The sequence below is a fragment of the Staurois parvus genome, unplaced genomic scaffold (genome assembly GCF_062004578.1).
Source record: "Staurois parvus isolate SC_StPar_1 unplaced genomic scaffold, SC_StPar_1.0 ptg000388l, whole genome shotgun sequence".
Lineage (NCBI taxonomy): Eukaryota > Metazoa > Chordata > Amphibia > Anura > Ranidae > Staurois > Staurois parvus.
In genome coordinates this window covers 4,081,966-4,107,738 of record NW_028318184.1, presented here as the reverse complement: position 1 = coordinate 4,107,738, position 25,773 = coordinate 4,081,966, and the positions used below count along the sequence as shown (strand labels likewise).

Below are 25,773 nucleotides of genomic sequence, written 5' to 3'. Positions count from 1 at the left end.
GCCTGAGGAAGGGAACACTTTGGCTGTTTTGTGTGCGGTCATGCTGAATAATGGTTAATTCTGTAAGTTTTCGCTGCTGGCTCTGATGACAGATAATGACTGGTGGATAATAACGTATTGCGTTTGTTGGTGGGTCAAGTGTTTACTGCCATGTATCACAAGGCAGGGGAATGGAAGGCATAACCAACTGTTGATCTACTTTGAAAGCTGAAATATTCACATACTTCAAAATGAATATCTTGGGTGAGTAAGAAATGTGTCCGTTTCAATTCACAGGTTTGTGACTGAAGAATTTTCTGAGACACTTATAATACTTCTTTAGTCTCTATAGGCGATTTTGCAAATAATTAAAGAGCCGGTGAAGTAAAAAATAAAGTGTGATTTTATTTTATCACACAATGGCTTAAAATAACAATGTAAAGTGTATCATGAACAGTTCCTTGTAGGTAAAACAGAAATATTAAACAGAAGTTATAAAGATGTGTCGTCCTTATTTTCATGAGACTTGTCCTTCACGTACTCTTCCATGTGGGGCTTCTTCTTCTGAGCTTTTAGCAAGAAGACGGAAGTGACGAGTCCTTGTCTTAGAGAATGCACCTGTTCCAGTTTGTCAGTTCTGGTGAATAACCATAGCATCTTTATGCCAAGCTTTTGTGAGTATGTGTGTGTGTGTATCTGAAGCGCTCTCTTCAGATGCTTTTTTATGATGCTTGTATGCATTATTATTATATAGTATTTATATAGCGCCAAAAGGTTTGCTCAGCGCTGTACATTATAGTGGGGGACAGTACATGAGACAATACAGTAACAAAACAATATACGAGGGGTTCGAGGGCCCTGCTCTTTCGAGCTTACAATCATAATTCGTGATCCTAGAACCTTGTATGGCAAACAATACTGCTTAGCAGAGCAATTTTATTGAAGGGAGGGGAGACTACATATATGGTCTTCTGACTGACAGGCCCTTATGTAATGACCATAAGCTGACAATGTTGCATCAGCCTGCTCTAAGACAAGTTTCTCTGTTTAAATGATAATATGAACTAAGAATGTATCTTTACAACATAATATCTCAATAATGCTGTATAACCCAAAAATCTACGTATGTAACACATATTACCAACTTATAAAACATAAACTAAATACACACTTTTATACACAATTCTATTTTGGTTCACTCCTGACTTCCATGACATTCTACAGTCCTTTAACCAGCTATGCCCTTCTATAGAATACTCAGCTTTTAGCTGGTTAGCTCAACTAACTCCTGTCTCAGCTATAACTGAAGAAATTAACACTATCATTGGTTCAAGACACATTTTAATATTAATTATGATTAATCATAAAAACCAAATATTTTGCAAGCTTGCCATCAATATAATATAAGTGCCGAATTAGGAATTTGATATAAATGTTTATCAGTGACTAGTTCACTTAAATGATACAATTTAAAAGAATGTGCTGGTAACCCTGGTTCCTGGCAAAAAGTTCATGCCAAAAAAGCTGTCAGGACCAGCAAGGGTCTGCAGTGTATGGTGGGCCAATGTGTCACCAGGAACAGCAACTGACTAACAGGCAGGAAAGATGCTAGAGTAGCATAGGTTCTTAGACAGATGGTCAGAACAAAGTGGAGATAGTGGCAACAGTGTCAGCATGTTGTCAAGTGTAGCTTGCTTGGCTGCCACTAGATGGCCCTTCCCCTATTGTAATCTGGTAGGTAAGGTTGTAAGTGGGTGTCAGGTCCCCATTTAGATATGTCCCTGCTTGGTGATGTCATGAGTGTAATCTGTGCCCATATAAAGACCAGTGTGTGAGGGGCCCAGAGAGAAAGGCATGGGATTCAAACACCCTGGAGCTGCCAAGTTGTAGTTCCTTGCAGTACCTACCAAAAAGTCACTGGCAAGGTGGAATAGCATTTGTGAGTAGTGATGGAAGCTTGGGAAACATATGCCATCTGGGTGTGCGCCCAGCTGGGCAGAGCCATAAAAAGAGATATTGAGACGTGATTGATATACTATGGAAGACGCCTTGGTCCTCCTGAACCTCAGCTGCAGGTCCTGTGACGAGGTGATGGAATTTAATGCTGTCGACTTACTATACATAGCAAAATGGTCCCAAATCTGTGGTGCTCTCAAGGAGAAGAGAGGAAGTGCAAAGAGAAAATGACTTAAAAGACTTGTGTTCTCTGCATAAATGACGACTATTATTATTACACAGGATTTATATAGTGCCAACAGTTTGCGCAGCGCTTTACAATATAAGGGAGACCGGGGCGGACTGACCATTTGAGCACTCGGGCACTGCCCGAGGGCCCGGGGTCAGTAGGGGGCCCCATGAAATGCCCCTGGTACCTTTTATAGACTTCTTTGGGTGTGCTTTGAGTGTGGACAAGGACACAGGGGCCCCATGATCCCCTATTGCCCGGGGGGCCCCATGAGTTGTCAGTCCGCCCCTGAGGGAAACAGTACAATTACAATACATTTCAGTACAGAAGGAATTGGAGGGCTCTGCTCATGGAGCTTACAATCTAAAGGAAAGGGGAGGTGGTACAAAATGTGATGTAAAGTCCAGTATTTCAGCGTCTCTATATAAACACGTGCAGCCCCACAAAATTTTTCTTTATAAAATGATCTTCCAAAAAATCGGCCGATTTTTGCAGCAATGGTGGGCAAATCGGCCAAACTTTTTACCGATAAAAAATCTGCGCGTGAGCCGTGACCTGCAAGAAAAAGAAGAAGAAGAAGAAGAAAAAGAAGAATTCCAGTCCGCTATTATATTTGACATGAAAAAGTATTGCTGTTGCAACAATGTATCTATTTGTATCCGCATAAAAACATCTGTATCTGAAATGGATACAAATAGATACAATGTTGCAACCGCAATACTTTTTCATGTCAAATATAATAGCGGAGCTCTCTGCAGGGTCAGAAGTAATTAAATGCCAGCCGTAGACGGGACGAAAATCGGTCGATTTTTTTTACCGTTGGTGATAACGTTGGCCTATTGAATGACCGAGTTTTTGTTTTGTTTTTTAAAAAAAGGCCGGTTTTCGACCCATCTATGGCCTGCATAAGGCTGGCCATACACTCTACCATTTTCTTTAGAAAATTGCTTTAGATTTACCAAAAACCATATAATATGAGGTCAAACTTAAACAACACTTTCAGTTGTATCCAATTAGGCAGGCCCTTGCACTACATAGTTGAAGGTAAATCTAAAGGAAATTGGGCAGAAATTGGACAGAAAATTGTATAGTGTACAATATACAATTTTCTTACAATTTTCTGTCCAGTTTCTGCTCAATTTCCTTTAGATTTACCTTCAACTATGTAGTGCAAGGACCTGCCTAACTGGATACAATTAAAAGTGTTGTTTGGGTTTGACCTCATATTATATAATTTTTGGTAAATCTAAAGCAAAATTCTCAAGAATATTGAATAATGTATGGCCAGCCTAGCCTGCTGATTAAGCACAGGTTGAATGTCAAACAGCCTTCTTAGCACTTCCCTGATTAGGACAGGTGTACACAGAAAGACCTGAGCTGCAGTGCCGAGTATCAACCAGATCTCAAGGAGGGAAAGGGAACTTACCTAGTCTTCTAACATGGGACTGCATGTTCTCCTACAAAATACTTCCAGGTTGTGACCCTCTGTACTCCTTTCATAGTGGCTGCTAGACATAGGGAACAGAGCATCTACCATATAAGAATTAACAGGGAGGAAGAGGTCAATAACAAAAGGGTAATGGTTATACACACCAGCTATCAAAAGGTCCAGTGGATTTAGAGAATCAAAACATGAGCAAGGTTATCTGAGGCTAGGTAATCCAAGAGAAGACAGGGAGATTAAGGCCAGCGTTGTATGTCTTAAGTTAGACTACAATGTTTGACAATGTTCCAGCACCTGGCCCATGGGGAGACACCACTAAATAATGATAGGCACAGTACAAATAAAACACAGGTATGGGCAAGCAGAGCAGGGTGGAAACACAGCCTAGGGACAGTTGACATACAAGTGACAGTAGAAAAGAAGAGGAGAAATGCACAGAAGAGCCAGTAAAATTGGGATTGGCTCCAAATAGCTCCTTACATAAGACAAATCTGCTGTTTTGCACAAGTTGCTCTAACCTTGGGTATGAAAATCAAAGTTTTAAGATCCTGCTTCATCCTTTACCTGTAAAGGAAGCCAAAAAATTGGCAATTGTTCAGAGGCCCTACAACTGATCTGAAATGGTCACCTGCCACTGGACGCTGGAAATGAAAGTGGAAAACAGCTTCTCTGTCAATCTGAAGGGAATGTGTAAGGAGAGCAGTTAGAAGCACAAACCATTATCGTCGATTGATCTCATGCTGCTTCATTTTGATAATATAGTCTTCATTACCTTTCACCAATGACATCTCTGTAAGGGTCAGGTTAGAGGTCACCATTAGGGTCAAGGGTGAGGGGATTTCATTTAAATGTGCGGGTTAAACTTAGGGTTTAAATGGTTAAAACGTATGTAGCACTAGCCCCGCAGCAGCCAAATGGTAATTTGGGTTCTGTCCCTCGACTCTAAGAACAACCTCAGCCCCTCTAAAACACCTAGCTGGGTAAAAGTTACTGCAAGCGCATATAAGAACATGAATATAGATACCTGTGAAGCAGCTGTGAATGAGCACCAGGAAAACGGACACAAGACCATTTAGAGGTAAATGAACTCAATGTATTGGTACGGGTTACAATAAATGGTGATTTGAGCATGAAACACACAGAAAGTAGGTTCAGACACAGTCTGCCAGATAGTAAAATCAGTATGCCAAAGTAACTTATACTAGAGTTCCATACCACTAGATTGGGATTAACACATAAATCAGTAAAGACAGCAATAAACAGTGCATATAAGCATTAACTGCAACGTGACTAATAATACTATAACTAGCCTAGAGCGCATTCTAGGAGAATGGCCTCTGTATAGCAGCTGTAAAGGGGCGGTCTTTAGTCCTATTTCTTCAGCCGGCTAGTGTTGGGGCTCAGTTGCACCATGGTGCACAAAAGAAAAATCCCATCTGTATGATCAGTTCCTAAAGGTCTCAGTCTAACAGCAGACAGTAAATCCCCAAAGTGACAGCTCACTAGTAATATTGCAGTTCACCATCTGTTCACACAAAGTGATTAGTTCACACTGTGCTCTGCACCAAGATGACTCTGTCAGCACCCCAGAACTCAGCACTCTGGATCATGGTAAGGCCGCTGATATTATTGTTATTATATAGTATTTATATAGCGCCAACAGTTCGCTCAGCGGTGTACATTACAATGGGGGACAATATATGAGACAGTACAGTGCGAAACATGAGAGGTTCGAGGGCCCTGCTCCTTGGAGCTTACAATCTAGGAGGGAGGGGATAGTGGTACGGGAGGAAAAGCTGTGGGGGATGGAGTGGTAGGAAGAGTGGAGGAGATCGGCAGTTAGCAGAGGGTGGGGTAGGCTTCCCTGAAGAGGTGGGTTTTTAGGGTGTGCCTAAAGGAGAGGAGAGTGGGTGATAGTCTGATGGATTGGGGTAGGGAGTTCCAGAGGATGGGTGATGCCCTGGAGAAGTCCTGGAGGCGGGCATGGGAGGAGGAGATCAGGGAACTAGAGAGAAGGAGGTCTTGTGATGAGCGGAGGGTGCGTTTTGGGTGGTATTTGGATATTAGGTCGGCGATGTAGTTTGGGGCAGTGTTATGGACAGCTTTGTACATCAGTGTTAGCAGTTTGAATTTGATCCGTTGGGCAATCGGAAGCCAGTGGAGGGATTGGCAGAGGGGGGTGGCAGAAACGGAGCGGTTGGTAAGGTGGATGAGTCTGGCCGCTGTATTCAGGATCGACTGAAGCGGGGATAGCCTGTGGTGAGGCAGGTCAGTGAGGATGGAGTTGCAGTAATCGAGTCGTGATATGATGAGGGAGTGGATGAGCTGCTTAGTAGTTTCAGGGGTTAGGAATGGGTGTATTTTGGCGATGTTGCATGAGTCTGCATGAGTTTGTTAGCGATTGGACTTGGGGCTGGAAGGATGAGTTGGAGTCTAGTATGACACCAAGTACTCTGGCTCACGGGGTGGGCTTGATGGTGGCATGGTTGGATGTGATGGAGAAGTCAGTGGGGGGGGTGCGAGGGCTGGGGGGAAGACTAGGAGCTCGGTTCTAGAGAGGTTCAGTTTAAGGAAGTGAAGCGACATCTAATCTGATATGCCGTTCAGTTGGCTGGTGATTCGGGCAGAGACTGAAGGGGTGAGGCAAGGGGTCGAGAGATAGATTTGCGTGTCGTCGGCATAGAGGTGGTAGTTGAAGCCGTGAAAGTACTGTATATCAGTTGGCCAAGGGAGGAGGTGTAGATGGAGAAGAGAAGGAGCCCGAGGACAAAACCTTGAGGGACCCCAACAGAGAGGGGGAGTGGGGGCGGAGGTGCTAGTGTTATAGGTAACGCTGAAGGAGCATTGTGATAGGTAGGATGAAAGCCAGGATAGAGTGGAGTCTCTGAGGCCAAGGGAGTGTAGTTTCTTGAGGAGGAGGGGGTGGTCGACTGTGTTGAAAGCCGCGGAGAGGTCGAGGAGTAGGAGCACTGAATAGTGGCCATTGGCTTTGGCGGTTAGCAAGTCGTTTGTGAGTTTGAGTAGGGCTGGTTTCGGTGGAGTGTAGGGGACGGAAGCCGGATTGTAGGGGGTCGAGGAGGTTGTTATCATTGAGGTGGGAGCTTAGGCGAGTATAGACTAAGCGCTTAAGAAGTTTGGATGTAAATGGCAGCAGGGAGATGGGTCTAAGGTTGTTCGGGTCGGTGGGGTCCAGGGAGGGCTTTTTAAGTATGAGAGTGATGTGTGCGTGCTTCAGAAGGGAGGGGAATGCGCCAGAAGAGAGGGAGAGATTAAAGATGTGGGTGAGGGAGCGTAGGATGGAGGAGGAGGGAGATCATAGGAGTTGTGAGGGGACAGGGTCGAGGGGGCAGGTGGTGAGGCGGGCTTCAGAGAAGACCTTAGTGACCTCCTCAGTGGTGGTGAGGTCGAAGGAGTAGAGTGTTGAGGGGGCTTCTGTGTGAGGGATCTTAGATGGGGTTAGATGGATGTTAGATGGGGTGGAGGTCTGAACAGTGGTGAGGCCAAGGGAGAAGGGTGTTGAGGGAGTTGCTGTGTGAGAGGAGGTAGGTGGGGTGGAGGTCTGAGCATCAGCGATGTCCCTGCGAATAGTGTCAATCTTGTTTTTTAAGTGATTGGCAATCTCGAGGGCGGTGAGTGAGGTACTGGGTGGAGGTGGGGGTGGAAAGAGTAGAGAGTTGAAAGCGGAGAAGAGCCAGCGAGGATTGGAGGAGAGGGTATTGATGAGGGTCAAGTATGCTTGTTTGGCAGTGTGAAGGGAGGAGGTGTAGGTGTGGAAGGCAGATTTATAGCGGGTGAATGCTAGTTGGGATCTGGTTCTGCGCCATAATCGCTCCAGCGCACGACTGCGTCGTTTGAGAGTTTTGGTATGATCAGTCTGCCAGGGCTGGAGCGGTCGGAGTATGATGCTTTGTGTGGTTAAAGGCGCTAGCCTTTAACCACACGAAGTTGTAGGAAGTTGTAGGAATTTCCTATAGATTTACCAAAACTATGTGATATGAAGACCAACCTAACCATTGCATCCAATTTGGCAGGCCCTCAAACTACATAGGTTATGGTAGATCCAAAGGAGCTTGTACAGATTGTAATATATATATATATATATATATATATATTTTTTTTTTTTTTTTAAATAGAGGTACCTTTACAGCACCATCAATTTACACAGTGCTTTACATATATTGTACATTTACATCAGTACCTTCCCTCAAGGTGATTACAATTTAAATCCCTAACTCACGTTCATACATACACATACTAGGGCCAAGTTAGACAGAAGCCAATTACCTACCAGCATGTCTTGGGAGTGAACCAGAGTACCCAAAGGAAACCCACGTAGGCACAGGGAGAACATGCAGAACAAGCAGGTAATTTTGTGGCTGGGATTTGAACTGACAATACTAGTGCTGCTAGGCAGAAGTGTTAATCACTTAGCCACTGGGCTGCATTCAAGTACATATATTTTATATATGTAGTTTATGCATATAAAATGTTTTATATATTTTTACCAGAGGACTATGGGTTAGTTAAAAAGGCAACACAACACTAGCAGCCTGCTTTGGGGCTGGCTTTCTCTGAATGAAACCTTGGAAAGAAGGGGTCTGATAATGGATGCATCACTAATCTGACTCATTCCCTTTTTTTGAGTAGGGATAAACTTGGTTTTGAACCCATATTAGACCAAACCCTGAAGGAAGCTGCAGCGCCAATCAGTGGAGGCTTGGGCACTCCCTGTCCCATCAGCTGCATGTACACAAAGCAGCTCATGACATCATTGACCTAATATGGACACATGGCCATAATAGGTTAGTGTCACTTACTTAATATTGCTGTGTGTGGGGTCATTTTAGGTTGCAACTGACTGGGATAGAGCTGACAGCAGCTTCCTCCCACATTTGGCCTGAAGCCAAGCCTTTCTCTAATTTTGACCTTTTGAAAGCAGATTGTATGCACAAGGAGAAAAACATCAAAAGAAGCCTAAAGCTCCACCTGCTGGCTAGATAGAAGACTACACAATATTCAGAAGCAGATTTCAGAATCTCCACACTTGGTGTGGCCTTCAGATTAGCACAACAACAGTGTGAAGAGAACTTCATGGAATGGGTTTCCATGGCCGAGCAGCTGCATCCAAGCCTTACATCACCAAGTGCAATGCAAAGCGTTGGATGCAGTGGTGTAAAGCACGCCGCCACTGGACTCTAGAGCAGGAGTGACTCTGGAGTGATCAATGATGCTTCTCTGTCTGGCAATCCGATGGACATGTTTGAGTTTGGCAGTTGTCAGGAGGATGGTACTTACCTGACTGCATTGTGCCAAGTGTAAAGTTTGGTGTAGGGGGATTATGGTGTGGGGTTGTTTTTCAGGGGTTGGGTTTAGGAACACTTAAGATGTCAGCATACCAAGACATTTTGGACAATTTCATGCTCCCAACTTTGTGGGAACAGTTTGGGGATGGCCCCTTCCTGTTCCAACATGACTGCACACCAGTGCACAAAGCAAGGTCCATAAAGACATGGATGTGCGAGTTTGGGGTGGAGGAACTTGACTGGCCTGCACAGAGTCCTGACCTCAAAAGGAAATAACACCTTTGGAATGAATTATAGTGGAGACTGTTATCCAGGCCTTCCCTTCTGACATCAATGCATGAACTCACAAATGTGCTTCTGGAAAAATGGTCAAACATTCCCATAGGCACACTCCTAAACCTTGTGGACAGCCTTCCCAGAAGAGTTGAAGCTGTTATAGCTGCAAAGGGTGGGCCAACTCAATATTGAACCCTACTAATAAGACTAGGATGTCATTAAAGTTCATGTGCGTGCCAATACTTTTGGCAATATAGTGTATTTTGGTTCTAATTTTGCCCTTCATGTGCTTCATCCTTGAAAATAATTGCTCACAAATATAGATGCTGCCAAAACCAAAAAAAATAAAGAGTGATTGTGAAGAGTGGGAGAATTTTCTTTGGGAAGATAAAACTTATAAAAGCCCACTAAAGAGACACTGTCAAATTTTTCTTCAACTGCACGAGTTCACTAAGCGTAAAGGCATTTTTACTAAATAATTTTTGTAAAATCAACATTTTTAGACACTTGACCTCTGGAAGACTTACCCCCAGGGGCGAACTGACCATTCAGTCACTCGGGCACTGCCCGAGTGCCCCGGGTCAGTAGGGGGCCCCATAAAATGCCCCTGATACCTTTTTTATAGGCTTTTTTGAGTGTGAGCAAGGACACAGGGGCCCCATGATCCCCTATTGCCTGGGGGCCCCATGAGTTGTCAGTCCGCCCCTGCTTACCCCCATTCCTGACCAGGCCATTTTTTGCGATATGGCACTGCGTTACTTTAACTGACAATTGTCCGGTCATGCAACACTGTACATAAATTAAATTGTAATTTTTTTCCCCACAAATAGAGTTTTGTTTTGATGGCATTTGATCATCACTGTGTTTTTATTTTTTTGTGCTGTAAACAAAAAAAGACCAGCAATTTGGAAAAAACACCAATATTCTTTGTTTTATGCTATGATGCATATCCAATAAAAAAAATATCAAATTTCTTAATAAATTTTGGCCAATATGTATTCTGCTACAGATTTTTTGTAAAACAAAAAACCCAAAAAGCAGATATTGGTTGCTTTGAGCAAAGTTATTGCGTCTTCACACTATGGGATATATACTAGAATTTTTTTTTAATACTAGTAATGGCAGTGATCAGTGATTTATAGTGGGACTGCGATATTGCGGTGGACGTTTTTACACTAATTGACACTTTGTGGGAACTAGTAGCACAGTAATACAGTGATCAGTACTAAAAATATGCACTGACACTGTACTAATGACACTGGCCGGGAAGGGGTTAAACATCTAGGGCAATCAAAGGGTTAACTGTGTGCCTAGCTATGTATTTTGTTTACTGTGTTAGGTGCTTTTACTAAGGGAAGTGATGGATCTTATTCCCTGCTTTGCAGGGACACAAGATCCATCACTTCTCCCCATCGGGACGGACTTGGTTTACATAGGCAGAGCTCTGTTCTGTGTCTCTGCCCGACGATCTGCGGGTGCCGACCGACATTCGCTGCCCAGCACCCGCAGATCGGTTTCTGCTGTGAATAATCACAGCCGAAGTGGCCCACCAGGGCGTGCATGCGTGCCCCCTTGGTGGAAGTGCAAATATTCATATATGTGATTTTGCACAGGGGGGCCGCCCTGTAGCAGTATATCTGCTATGGGGCAGTCCTAAAGTGGGTAAGTTTACAATTTTGTGTTGGGACACATTCATAGCCTTCGGGTCAGACACCCCTGGCTTTGTGGTTAGCACCTTTTTCTTGCAGCACCAGGTCATTGGTCCGAATCCTAACCATGACATTACTTGCTCAGAGTTTCAGTGTTCTTCCTCTACTTGTGTAGATTTCCTCCAGGTACTTTGGTTTACTCCCTCACTCCATAGACATGCTGGTAGGTTACTTGACTCCTGTCTAAACTGGTTCTATAATGTGTATACACTTTATAGATGTGAGGCAAGGACCTGCAATTGGAAGCTCCACGAGGGCAGAGTATGAGGTGGATTTACAATATACAAAGCATTGCATAAATTGTAATTTGTAATATTTCAAATGTACCTGCCAAAAAAGAAAATAATGTTTACAATTTTATTTTTTTTTTTATTCCTGGTCGTAGTAGTATCATTGCAGTAGTATCCCCTAATTTTTGTCGGAATTTGTCAAGTTTTATAGATGTGTCCCTATATAGAAGATACACTTCTTAAGTAGTCTTGAGGGTCCCTGTTTGCGCAGGACAGTTCTCTTTTGCAAACTGTCCCCTAATTATAATATATCAACCGACTTAAAATACACCCAAAGTCCAAATAAATGTCCCAAATCATGAAAAGTTGTCCAAATTACATCCAGATCTTGATGAATAGGTACCCACTCGTACACAATGAATATGAATCCCAGATGCTTTTCATATACCCTAAATTCAATATAATCAACATGTAATCCAAAATTTTAGGCATGGAATATCCTCAGATTGACATCCTCTTCTCCAGACACTTCCCTTAGACCTCACAAACAGACCAGGGATCAGCGTATGAATCAAATAACATACAAATTTTATTGTAGCCACTTACATTATAAACCAATAAAAACAGCTTCCTGGTCCTGACGATGTGTATACAGCCATATTGTGGTATCAAACAGCTTCCTGATTATAAAAAAGTATATACCGCCACAATACTTCCAAACACTGACACTTCAGCTCTAGAAAGGTGCCAGGAGTATACTAAGAGTCCCAGGAATACAGACCAAGAATCCAAAATGGCCACCACGGCACTTCCGGGAACGTCAATACGTCACGTGCCCCAGACCTGTTTCGTCACTTCCGGACTTTGTCCTTGTTGACAAAGTCCGGATGTGACGAAACACTTCAGTGGAGTGTTTGGAAGATCCAGAGGAAGGCAAAATAAAAATCATGGTCAATACACCGCAGCAGGGGAAAAATAAATTCCTTCCTTATCCACCTTGTTTCTGTGTGTAGTTTGTTCCAATATATGTATATGCAGACATCCATATTTGTAATTAAATATGCATGCTTTGCTACCTACTTGGCAATAGCTAAACAATGGCCATGCTTTACTACTTTTTCTCGCAATGGGGTTGATTTACTAAAGGCCAATAGACTGCGCACTTTTCAAAGTGCAGTTGCACTCTAAGATCAGTTGCTCCAGAGCTTAAGAAATGAGCAGAAGCTCTGTTGACTTCCATCATCCAATTGTGTGCAAACAAAAGTGCTTTTTTTCAATTCTCCTTTCACATGAATGGGTATTCCTTGCAAGTGAATCGTTATCTCATTTACAAAACTACACTTGCAGATTGAAACTGCACCTTGTATGGTACTTAGTCTATTTGCCTTTAGTAAATCACTCTTAATGAGTTACTAAAGGAGAAATGGAGAAAAATCATGTCCTCTTTTTAAGGGAATTTTCATTTAACTTAGTAATTGCAAAGAAGCTGTTTTGGCTTCAAACATCCAGGCATGTAAGGTTCCATGTACACTGCAGCTGATAAACTGACGTTCAGGAGTTTTTCTGCGTTTTTTTAGCAGCCCCTGAACTTACCCTAATATTTTCCTATGTGTCCATGTACACATCGTCGTTTACAGGCAGTTACGTTTACAGTAGTTTTTTTGAACGCACCAAACTTGCGTTCAGGAGTAGATTTTATCAGAGTTCCAAACGCTTGGAAATGCAGCTAACCACGTTTTATAAGCGTTTGCGTGTATTTTGCCTTCCTCTGGATCAACTATATGTATAGGTTTGTGTATGTGGAGGTTTTCTATTCATTTTTGCCATTGGTTAATCTAGATGGACTTGTGTCTTTTTTCAACCTATGTATTTATGTTTTAAAACATAAACACAATAATTTTTATCTTTGATCAATATCTTTAGAAAATGCTGAAAAGACTTCATATTCCCTTTAAGAACAATTCAACAACCTAGACTCTCCTTTTTAAACGTGAATTCCTAAAAATGACTCTGATGCTATTTTTAAAAATTAAAATAAAAAATAACCATAAGAAGTCTGCTAAAGATTAGCTGGAACAACAATACACAAGGAAGGATGCGAAGATTTGCTGGTGTTCTGCTAACAGAAAAAGGGGACAAAAAAAAAAAAAACTCTAGTCAAAAAAGGCCTTGGTAAAACCTGTGCCTGCTTTCCAATGCATAGCAAAACATCCTCAGTAGCACATACAGGGCCGCTGATAAGGGGGTATCACCAGTCCTCCTGTACCAAGCCTTGGCCAGCAGAGAATTCAGATGTTGGCAGGAGAGCGGGTGATCGGTGCAGCAGGAGGTTATATACAGGAACCAATCCCCTGTGCATCTCTCCCTGCAACAGTTAGAAGCTGACTTCTCCTCCTTTCCCTCCTTCAGCTGCTGCAGGGAGAGATACAGGGGATCAGTTCTTGTAATTGCCCCCACTGCACTGATTGTTTGATCTGTGCCTCCTCTAACCCCCCCCCCCCCATGTGCCCCCTTTGCCCTGCCCCACAACACTGTTGGCTTCCCTGCTCTCCTCTCCCGCCAGCTGCTGCTGCTTTCACAATAGAGAGCAGGGAAGAGGCCGGTAAATGTCATATTTGTCAGGCCGCTCCTTTTGTGAATGAACACAGCCAGTGATTAGTATCGATCACTGACTGTGTTTATTTATAACTCAGGCATAGTAAACATATGTTACTATGCTTCAGTTTGTGAATAAACAGGAGCTCTTGTACAGAGTGCTTCCCATTCATTTGCTGTCCAGTGCAGCTGAGGCTGCAGAGAAAGGGATGGAGGAATCTATGTCCTCAGTCCCTTTCTCGGTCTCAAAAGTGAGACATCAGGGGTCTGTTTAGACCCCTGATATTTCAACAAAACCTCCAACAGCGTTGTGAGAAAAAAAATAAAAAAAAAGTATAAAAAAAAAAATAAGTTAATAATTGAAAAAAAAAGATAAATAGTTAAAAAAAAAAAAAATGAAGGGCTTATTCACATAGGTTCTTTGGCCCACACAGTGTGAATGGGCAGTTTGTTTGTGTGGCTGGAGCTACCTGTTACTCTATGGCACTAGTGTTAGTTTGGATTTGTGGCAGACTTTAGGTTCTAGGATCTCAGCTGCATTGGTGTCCTGAGAATGGACCCAGCCCTGCAATCCTGTGATTAAGACTAATATTACTACGGTGGAGAGCTGAGATGGGTGCATTGTAGGTGACTTGTTTCAGGTCACTGGCCCATGTGGACGGTCTCACCTGCACCTTGCTCAGGTACTGCCAGCTGAGGGCCACCAGCAGCATGGCTCAGGAAAGATCTATTGGGCTGAATCTGTGATGCCATTGGGCATACTTAATTTCCTTATGGTAGCCAGGATATTTTGTGTCTGCTCAGATGACGGGTCTGTCAGGGCAATCTGCCGGTAGATCTGCAAAATGAGAAGAAGATAATGTCATGTGATTAAATATCAAAGGATATTTATGTAGCTGCCCCTTTTACAAACCTGGTAGCCATATCACATAAAGTTATTATATTTTTACAACATATTTGAACAAACATTAGATCTTGATTCAAATAGTGCCTACAGATAAGTGTGATATACTCAGGCCTTTTTTGCTGCCAGAATGTGGCAGGAATCCATTCAACCACCTCCAGCACTAGCCATGTGCTCACCGTTGTCTACTGTTACTTGTAAAACACAGAAGCCTCAGTTCTGTGTTCACAAGTGACAGCGCAGAGTTCATATCTCCTGGCGGCTTCCACAGAACCTCCCAGCAGCTGCACCCAGAGCCAGAACAGTTGCTCGGGACTGTGTGCGCATGGGCAGGAGGTGGGACATTACATGTTGAGCTACCGATGTCTGGATGGCGATCCCACAGCTTCTGCTGTCAAGGGGGAAGAGGGGCAGCCAAAAGTGAAAGAACACTCTGTGCATAAAGCCAGCCTGATATTTGGCAAAGATGTAAGCAAGACAGTGAAGGGGGATAATTGGGGGGGGAAGGGGGATAATTGGGGGGGAAGGGGGGTCTTGTGCAAATCTGAGGAGATACAGAGGTCAGAGATGAGGAGAGGTGCAGATGTAAGGAGCTATGTAAGAGGGCTGCAAAGCTTAGCTGTTGGGGGATTGCAGAGATAAGATGTAGAAAAAGTTGCAAAGGTGAGTTGTGGACAGGAGTTAGCTATGGTCTGGGGTGCAGGGGTGATCTGTAAATGGGGGGGAAGGGGGGAGTGTGAGGAGGTGAGCTGCATCATGGAAGTGGGGTAGGGGGTGCAGAGGTGGGTTGCGGATGAGTGGGGTTGCTGAGGTGAATTGCAGACGGGGTGCAGACATGAGTTACGGAAGGGTGGGGGCACAGAGTAGAGTTGCAGTGTGAACAGGGGGTGCAGATGTGCTTTTTGGATGGGTGGGAGTGCAGATGTGAGTTGCAGAAGGGTGGAGGGTGCAGAGGTGAGCTGCAGATTTTGATGGGATGCAGAGGTGATTTGTGAATGGAGATGTAGTGGTAAGTTGTAGATGGTGAGTACAAAGGTGAGGTGTGTGTGTGTGTGTGTGTGGGGGGGGGGGGGTGGAGAAGTGAGTCATGGATGAGGGTGTAGAGCTAAGAAGTGAAGTGAGCTGCAAACAATTTTGGACGAGGGCACTGAAGCGAGTTGTGGTTTGTGGTGCAGCGGTGAATTGTGGATGGTAGGTGCAGAGACGAGTTGTTGTGGGAGGTACAGAAGTGAGTTGTGGACAGGGGATGCAGAAGTCAGTTGTGGACCAGGGCGCAGTGAGTTGTGGATGGGGATACAGAGGTGAGTTGTAGTTGATGGAGTACAGAAGTAAACTTAGGACTGGGCAAAAGTGAGCTTAGCACAAGGCAGAGTTGAGCTGTGGGCAGTGTGGTGCAGAGGTTTACAATGCCCCTTTAAGACCTGCCCACTGTGCATACTGGCCATACCCACACTATAACAGAGTGTGCATGGTGCGATAATCTGGGGGGAGGGGGGGAGCATTGATGGTGGTGAGTTCCTGCACCTATTTTCTGGAAAAAAAAAAAACCCTGAATATACTTTAGCAAACGACACCTAAAACTATCATGGTGTATTCATTTTTATGATCTAATTTAATGAAAGCACACCCCTATATTTATGCCGCAGCGTGGGAGGGAATATGACCTGATATGGCTCAGGAGGGATGAGAAGTGGGGGGCTTATATACAGGTTATTGCCAGTCACTAACACTTTCTTTTTGGCTGACCAGAAATGTTCTTTGTTTTTCCACAGTACCATTACATTGATTGATATTTTTATTAAATAAGGTATTGAAAAAAGTATCACTTTTATTTGTAGGCGCTGTTGAGATCAAATGTGCTGAAAAAGTTACCAATTTGCTTAATTTATTTTTTATTTTTCACAAATGTATATCCATATTGCATATTTTTGCCTGAGGGAGAGACTGTGCTGAAAAATATAAGATATCCATACCTCCTCGGCATATTGGTACGTGATGGCTCTTACAGCCTGCATGTCTGTAGAGTCCATCATCAGAGTCACAGCCTGGCCCCTCCGGATCTTCACCACTCCTTTAAACACTTGCTGGTTGTTGTAGCAGGTGGCCAATGTAGCAATAGCCATCATCTAAAACGCACACGAATATGGTCAAAGGTTATATTCAAACAATAATACAGTAATAAATGTATTAACTACCCAAAAAAATTCAAATTCCATTTTTGTGTTCCAGGTACCCCTTTTAGACAGTATACCTGACCCACGCAGCAGTCAAGCAGAACAAGGTGGTCAGGAATACACCCCCATCCTGCTGGACAACAAAGGAGCCACACCTACAAAGCATATACTGCTACTAAACAGCACAACAAGGAGGGTGACACCACTCTCAGCACAATGACTCGGCAATGAAAAAGCAGCAACACACTTATAAGTCAACTTCTCTGCTCTTATCTCCTGTCAGCATGTTCACTGTCAGCACATGTGCACTGCAGAAGCCCCTGATTGGCTGCTTGTACTGGCCTCACCTCTCCCAGTCTGAGTTTATTGTATTTTAATGGCAGGAGGTTGATATTAAAATTTAACATTCTTAGTTATATTAAACCCTCAGTTTTTAAGCATTTTCATCTTCTGATTTCATCACTTGCTGAGCTACAGCTTCTTTATATTGTAATCCTTGTCTATGTTCTAGTTTAGGCTGGTGACATGATCATCACCCCAGGTTTTCTGTCTCAGGGTAGTTCCTTTCTCTTGCCGAATCCTATAGAGCCACCCTTGAATGCAGGGACAAGAGTTGTATCTCCCTACACTGTTCGCATCAATAGACACACACAGCCCTGTAGTCTAGGATGGCAAGGCACTCACCCCCCCCCCACACACACTTCCCACTCCTTAGCAGCACTTACTGGCCAATATGCTGCAGACAAGGCAGGACTATCTCTTTACACTCTGAGATGTACAGTAGTTTGCAAGAGCAGGAATAGCAGCACTGCAAGGAACCGGAACTACAGGTCCCAATGGGCCACAAGACTGAAGGGAAGGAGAGGTGTATCGTTTTATTGTTCTGCCCAGGAAAGTTTGGGGCTTTTAACGTGGTGAGTGAGAGAGGACCTCTGTAGCAGAACTTGCTGCCCATCAGGAACTTAGTCAAGGGAGAACCTGTACCCAAAGCCACTGCAACTCAGGTTCGGACACCACTTGCAGACTCTACGTTGTCACTACTGAAGTGCTGAAGATACTGTTCACCACCCACACCGCTGTTCGCCGAAGGCCTCGGAGAAACACTGAGGAATCCCCTTCCACCAAGAGCATTGTCAGCTGCGACAGAGAGAGGGATATCGGACCAAGGCTATTACTGTTTGCAGAACTGCAGGATGTTAATTACATGTAGTGTTGCATCACTTTAGACTACTCCCTCTATCCATCTCCATCTCTAGAAGATTGACTTTGCATTCGTACTAGTTCAAGCCTGTTATTGTGCTGAACTATCCCTGCTGAGCTCTATCTATTCTTTCAGTGGAAAGACAACTTCACCATTACTACTTGCGTCCTCCTTATACAAATCCGCTGGGACAATTATAAAGTGCAAAAACTCCTATTGAAGGGTGCCAACGATAGCTGGCAGAACAAACAAAGATTGCTGCACAATGGGCCTGTTTGGCTCAGTCTCATTGTCCTCCTGTTAAGCAGTTATAGAGTTTACCAGATTGCTCTAGGCTGAGCACCATCATTGCTAGTGCACATTGACAGACTAGTCTCCTTACACTGGTTACCCTTTATCCCTGCTGATCATTGTTGCACTGTGGGCGTCATTGTCATAGTCTACACCCTAATCTGGATAGCAGGTGTTATATTTGGAATATTTATTGAAGAAACAAAGTAAGTATCACACTCACAATAGACATAAAAACATAGGCATGTCAAACTGAACAAGATGTATGATCCAAACATCTGAGTCCATATGATGGAACCCTGGATGACCAATTGGCTAACGCATTTCGAGGACACAACCTCTTCCTCAGAGCAAACCTCTAAGGAAGAGGTTGTGTCCTCGAAATGTGTTAGCCAGTTGGTCATCCAGGGTTCCATTGTATGGACTCAGATGTTGTTTGGATCATACATCTTGTTCAGTTTGACATGCCAGTGTTTTTATGTCTATTGCGAGTATGATACTTACTTTGTTTCTTCAATAAATATTTTAAACGATAATGCACTCGGTGCACCATTTTTCTGTATTCTCCATTTGCATCTAGTGTATTTGGACCACCCCGGTCTGTTGAGGGCAGCAAGCAGTGCATATTACAGAAAATTCCAGAACATTCCTATTGGGCCTACTGAGTCCTTTCCTAGCGCAGGAGAAAAGGGTTTGTTGTGTTGGTTATATTTGGAATGACTTTCCTGTGCTAATTGATTCGTATACTCAAATGAAAGCTTAGTCACTATTAATTTGATCCTTTATTGCTATTTCTTATAATACAATCAGATTTCCTTTTCATTACAATCATTGGGTGTAAGTGTGTTCTTGCGGAGCACCTATTACTATTATTAGTGATTTCCCTGCAAGATTGCGGATCTGAACACTCAGCGGGTGTATCAGAAGGGTTGAGGACTTTGAGGACCAGACTGAACAAGCAACTCCTTCTGGGGTGGCATTACATTATGTGGGGACATTTGCCCATGTGGCATAAATACATTGTGAAATTCAAGTGCCCATGATATGCTGAAGTCTCATACAGCCACTCATAGACATGAATGGGTGAAACCGGTTGTATGAGGCTATGTGTCGCCATCATCCCCCAACACACACACTGCCTGCATTCAGGACATCACATCTATCTGCATATTCTAATTTAGGCGTAGCTGCAAACAGCCTCTTTCACCCATTCATAGGTGTCTGTATGCAACTCCAGGACATCCCTGGCACAAGTAATATGGAGCGTGTTTATGATGCATGATTAAATGTACTTATTTACATGAAGCCTAAGCCAACTTACCTTTATTTAATAAAAAAAAACAAAACACATTTTACATATACAGTATACCTTTTTTCCTTCTTTGGTTGGGTCAAGTTTTGGCAAGACTCCTCTTTCTTCACTTCGTCCTCCAGGCAGGGGCATATTTACCACAAGGCATTTGCCTTGGGTGGCATTTTTCAGGGGGACAGCACCTCCCCCGGAAGAAGGGATGGAGTAAGGGACACTCGCATCATGGGAACCAGATGGGATCTGAGAGAGGCTGCGGGCTGCTTGATGGTGTATGCAGAGCCTGACTCTCATTCCCGGGGATGTCTGGAGTTGTGAAGATGAGTGTCTCTCTCTATCACCTGGGAGGTAGTGGAAGGCTCTCCCAGGAGGGGGACAGGGGTGTTGTTGGTCATTGTCAGGCTCTCTCCATGGGAGGGGGGGGGGGTTTGGTCGGTGTCCATGGGGGCAGACGATTTTTGTGTTGCCTAGGGCAGCACAAAACCTAAATACACCACTGACTCCAGGGACAGGCAGGTCCGACTCCTAAATACTGCAAAGAAAAATGCCACATTACCTGCACACAGTTCTCTGCAGCATTATTCTGTAAGTCCAGACCACAAGGGGGTAGGTCCGTTATGGCCTCAGTTCAGGAAATGAGTTGAATGAAGCTGAGTGTTTATCAACCCAGAAGAGGACCAAAGTTGGATAGCAGAGTGGAGAGTCTGAGAGGAGAGCATTGCCGTGAAAGCTATTTATTTTAACTTTTGCAGGGGCATTAAGTAAGACCATCCATGGCTTAAGAAAATTAATTTGTATTCACTCCAACAGTGTTTAGACTACCATCCACTATCTAACATGGTCACAGAAGTTGGGGCACTTACCAGCGGTGCTGAACAGAATTTGAACACTTTCTGGTTCCGCAGTTGGGACAGGTACAGCAAGAGGTCAGGCACATGTTTCAGGGCATTGGTGATGAGCTCATTCAGACACTGCACAGCTGGCACAATATTTTCCGGCTTGGTAAAGTCAGACAACTTCTTCCCATATTTACTCCACACCTGTACAGGCAGAACAACAGACCTCAACTGCTGATCTTAGGTCTGAAATCTATTCCACCATCACAACTAGTACTTCATCTAGGTCAGGAGATGGCCCCCAGCCACCTCCAGTGTTGTGACAGGTAAGATCACATACAGTACATCTACACAATAAATACACATTTCCCCATGTTACGGCTGTTTAAAAACACTGCAAGTACAGAAATATCCCTGCCAGTGAGCTCCTAACTCTTCATTTGAGCGGATGACACAGTAACTTAAAAATCCCAGACTTCATACAATTTTCATAATTCTTATCTACATAAAAAGTGGTTACATTAATGTTCAAGAAGATACAAATCAGACACGAAACACGTCTACTTTACCAGGTCCAGAATGCAAATAAGACAATAGCTCTAAGAAATATGTATAAGATCTATATCATATTTTGTGTGTAACAAATAGTTACTTAATTTCCTAATTAATGTGCTGGTTTCTGGATTGTGAAACCTTGTCATATGAAATTAAAAGGTGTCTGTCAGGAATGGACTTGCCAGTAATGGTGGGACTCACCTGCCTTGTGGGCTGCAGTACCAGGGCTGGCCAGCGGGTGCTCTCAGCAATCAGAGACTCAACCCTGCAGCCAGCCAAACACCTGAAGCTGATTATGCAGGTGTATTTAAGGGATGGCCAGACCTGCAGTCTGGGCCTTGGTGTGTGTTTTTCTTGGGCCCCTGTATCTTGTAACCTGCGTTCCTGTTCCTGCCTCTGCCTGACTTGTTGCTGACCCTGCTTGATCCTGACCTCTGCTGACTTCTCCTGTTTTGATCCCTGGCTTGTGACCCTGACCATTCTCTCCGCCTGCTCCTCCTGTACCTACCTGCCCGATAGTTATCGACCCGGCCTGCCTGATTACGTTGTGCTCTATATGTGTATGTACCTGTGTATCTGTATCAGTCTAGGTTTGGGTTTGTTTCACCTTGTTGTATGTATTTGTGTTAGCTTGGGGTTTGGTGCACTGCGTTATGTTTGTATTGTTAGTCTTTAATAAATTATATTGTTTATAACTTATCTGAAGCCTGCGTTTCCCTGCGTCAGTTCACATACCTCTGGTCACACCCTGGAGCCCTGACAGTGTCTATGTCTATATGAAAATACTCCAGCACACCTACATGTCTCAACATTAGCACTGGAATAAGTAGCTCCATAAAGTAGTAAAAGGTAGCAGGACTGGAATATGCAGCATATGTAGTGCCACAAAGGAGATATATGGTAGGCTCTCTCATGGCTTCGCAGAAAGAACTTCCAGTACCATTTTACGCTCTTTAAGGTTTTGGTGGGGGGCAGCCTCAAGAAGGGTGTTTGTCACATGACTTTTCTAGTTGCAATTTTATATTTACAGTTGTGTCCAAAATTATTCAACCCCCAATGCTGTAAAGGGGTTTAGGGACTATAGTGTACATTTGGAATTGTATTCAGAATCAAATCCTACAAGGACGTTGTAACTACCCAAATGCAACTAAAATGACATCAATTGTTTATGTAATACAGTAGTAAATGGTTCTTATGTGGTTTCTTCATTGCCACAATTATTCAACCCCTTAAAGACTACCACTCTGAAGAACAGAGGTTCATACAGGTGCTTTCCATCAGGTATTGAAAACACCTGTGGATGTCACCGAGCAGCAATCAAGCATAATAAGCACCAATTAGGCAGCTTTAAAATGACTGTGATACTCAGCTCCTTCTAGACATTTACTGGTGTGGTTACAAACATGGTGAAGGCAAGAGAATGGTCCAGGAAGACAAGAGAAGAGGTGATTTCTCTTCACAGGAAGGGCAATGGCTATAAGAAGATTGCAAAGATGTTAAACATACCAAGAGACACCTTAGGAAGCATCATTCGCAAATTCAAGGCAAAGGGCACTGTTGAAACGCTACCTGGTCGTGGCAGAAAGAAGATGCTGACTTCGACTGCTGTGCGCTACCTGAAGCGTAGAGTGGAGAGAAGTCCCCGTGTGACTGCTGAGGAACTGAGAAAAGATTTGTCAGATGTGGGTACAGAAGTTTCAGCCCAGACAATAAGACGCACACTGCGTAATGAAGGCCTCCGTGCCAGAACTCCCAGGCGTACCCCCTTGCTGTCTCCAAAGAATAAGAAGAGTCGACTGCAGTATGCCAAAAGCCATGTGGACAAACCACAAAAGTTGTGGGATAGTGTTCTGTGGACTGATGAAACAAAATTAGAACTGTTTGGGCCCATGGATCAACGCTATGTTTGGAGGAGGAAGAACAAGGCCTATGATGAAAAGAACACCTTGCCTACTGTGAAGCATGGTGGAGGGTCAATCATGCTTTGGGGCTGTTTTGCTTCTGCAGGTACAGGGAAGCTTCAGCGTGTGCAAGGTACCATGAATTCTCTTCAGTACCAGGAGATATTGGATGGAAACGTGATGCAGTCCGTCACACACCTGAGGCTTGGGAGACGTTGGACCTTTCAACAGGACAATGATCCCAAGCATACCTCCAAGTCCACTAGAGCATGGTTGCAGAGGAAAGGCTGGAACATTTTGGAGTGGCCATCGCAGTCACCAGACTTAAATCCGATTGAGAACCTCTGGTGGGACTTAAAGAAAGCAGTTGCAGTGCGCAAGCCTAAGAATGTGACTGAACTGGAGGCCTTTGCCCATGAAGAATGGGCGAAGATACCCGTAGATCGCTGCAAGACACTTGTGTCAAGCTATGCTTCACGTTTAAAAGCTGTTATAACTGTAAAAGGATGCTGTACTAAGTACTAAGATTGAATGTCACTTGGGGGTTGAATAAAACTGATAATGCTGTGAGCACAGAAAAGACATTTGTGGTTATTTCATTATAACTGTTATGTTATATTTGTCTGACCTACAAGTGCCTCTTTAATGTAAATGTAAGCAAGATGACTGAATGATCAAAAGCAATGTCAAACTGGCCAAAACACTCAATTTCAGTGGGGGTTGAATAATTTTGGACACAACTGTATATATGGTATTACATGCTACACATTCATATTTTTTGTAGCAAGTGTTGGGAGTGATCACTGTTCACGGTTTGTTTAATTCACCATTTGTAGCTGGTGCACAGAAGCAATCACAGTGATCGGTCATTGTACAGTCCACCCCTGTTTTTTTTTTCTCATTTTGAATGGAGAAAAAAAACATACATCAAATCTTAATCTAGAAAAAATAAAGATGAAATAACTAGATCAAGGTTTGATCTAGGTCAGGGTTGGGGACAAGGTTAGGGTTAAAGGTCATGCTAAGAGTCAAAGGTTTGGGTATTTTAGGAAGGGGAAAAAAAAAGCACTTATAATATAGTATGTGTCAGTGTGTTTTCTAAGTGACGTCAACTTGGGTCCAAGTTCCAAAGAAAAGTTGATTTTGTGCTAGTCTTGCATGATCTTCTACTGTTGTCCCCACAGCTATGGTCAATGTGTCCAACCATCTTGTAGCAGGTTTCCCTTTTTGTCCAATTCCTTCAATCTTTTCAAGCATTATTTCCTTTTCCGGTGATCTCTGAGAGTGTGATCAAAATATTACAGTCGTAACTTTATCATTTGGTCTTGTAGTGACATTACCGGTTTGATCTCTTCCAAAATCAATCTATTAATTCCATGGGCTGCCCATGGAAGACATAAAATACTTCTCCAGTACCAAATCTCAAATGAGTCAATCTTCTTCATGTCCTGTTAGTGTGGTGACCAGCTTTCACAGTCGTAATTAACAATGGAGAAAAGTAGTTTATGGACAAGTCTGATCTTCATTTTGAGTTAAATTTTTTTACCTTTGAATATTTTGTCGAGAGTCTTCATTGTGTATCTACCAAGTGCTATTCTGCGGAGTATTTTGTTACTACTATTTGCTTCCTTGTTTATGAAAGCCCAGGAGGAGATTAAACTGCTTTACAACTTCTGTTCTATCACCATTAAATTCAAAATCATTGTCACTCTGTTCATGTGCTTTAGGTAGGATAAAAAAAACGCAAAATGTGCACTATTTTTTCGGGGCCCTACTACGGGTACAAACAACAAATAACATACACATTTATGGTATCACTGTAATCGTCAAGAACAGGAACACTTATTTTGGTCGTTCTTCTGATGATAGGTCATGGTATTAGCAAGAAATACAGCTAAATTTAAAAATTTTTTTTTACTATTTTGTGCCAGTTTTTCTTTGGCATTGGAAATAAGACTGTACTCACCTCTTTTGGCCAGAACTCCTGGCCATTCAGCAGGTCTTCCAAAAAATCACGGATTATGTTGGTTTTCTGCATGAACAGACCAAAAGAGCTGGAGAGCCTCTTATCCTCCCCTACTATGGGATCCTCCAGCCCTGTGACACAAAATATTACTGACAGGCCACGTGTCAATGAAGCAGCTACATAGTCACAGTACTGTGGGAAGAAATATGAAAGACCTTAGAGGAAACATACAGTATAGTGATTTTTATGTATCTTATGTTTTAATTATTTTCAGTATTAAAAAATAAATAAAAACATGTTATAGTCAGGGAAATACAATGTTAAATATAAGTACCACTTCTAGCAATTCAGCAGAAGGCTCTAAGTTACATCAGCCTTTTTATCTTTTTATACTTGTCAGAGCCTCTACTGCCAATATAAAACCCACTTGCAGCCTCATACCTTTTTATCTCTTGATAGTTCTGTACCCCTGAACGTCATTAATACATTAAAATACCATTCTCTCACTGAAATTGCAGCTTCGGGCTGTGACGATATCAGCGTCAGACCCCAGCCCTTCTCACCAAACTCGTGACCGAAGGACTAGCCAGTCTAAAACTGCGCTGTCAAGTGCGTAAGAATGCCAGCCCAGCTGCACCCTGCACAAAGATTTTCCAGCTAATGGACCACAATCTGTGTACCTGCAGCCTGGGAGCGATTGTTACTGGGTCAGGTTAATTACGCAATTAACCCTTCACACTGCCACCACCGCCTTTTTGTACAGAGAAAGAGGAAACTCTGCAATATCAGCAATAACACTATGATGTTTGAATAATCGTTTATATACACAATGACACCGCACACAGATGTTTTAAAAACACACAGTAGCGCTCTTCAGAGACAGGAGTTCTTAGTTTGCATTAAAGAGCTTTAGAA

At 43.3% G+C, this 25,773-nt stretch overlaps 1 pseudogene; it reads right to left on the bottom strand.

The window, feature by feature from the left end:
- Positions 1–14,251: 14,251 nt before the first annotated feature.
- Positions 14,252–25,773, bottom strand: part of LOC149455817 (squalene synthase-like) — a 42,467-nt pseudogene continuing 30,945 nt past the window's right edge.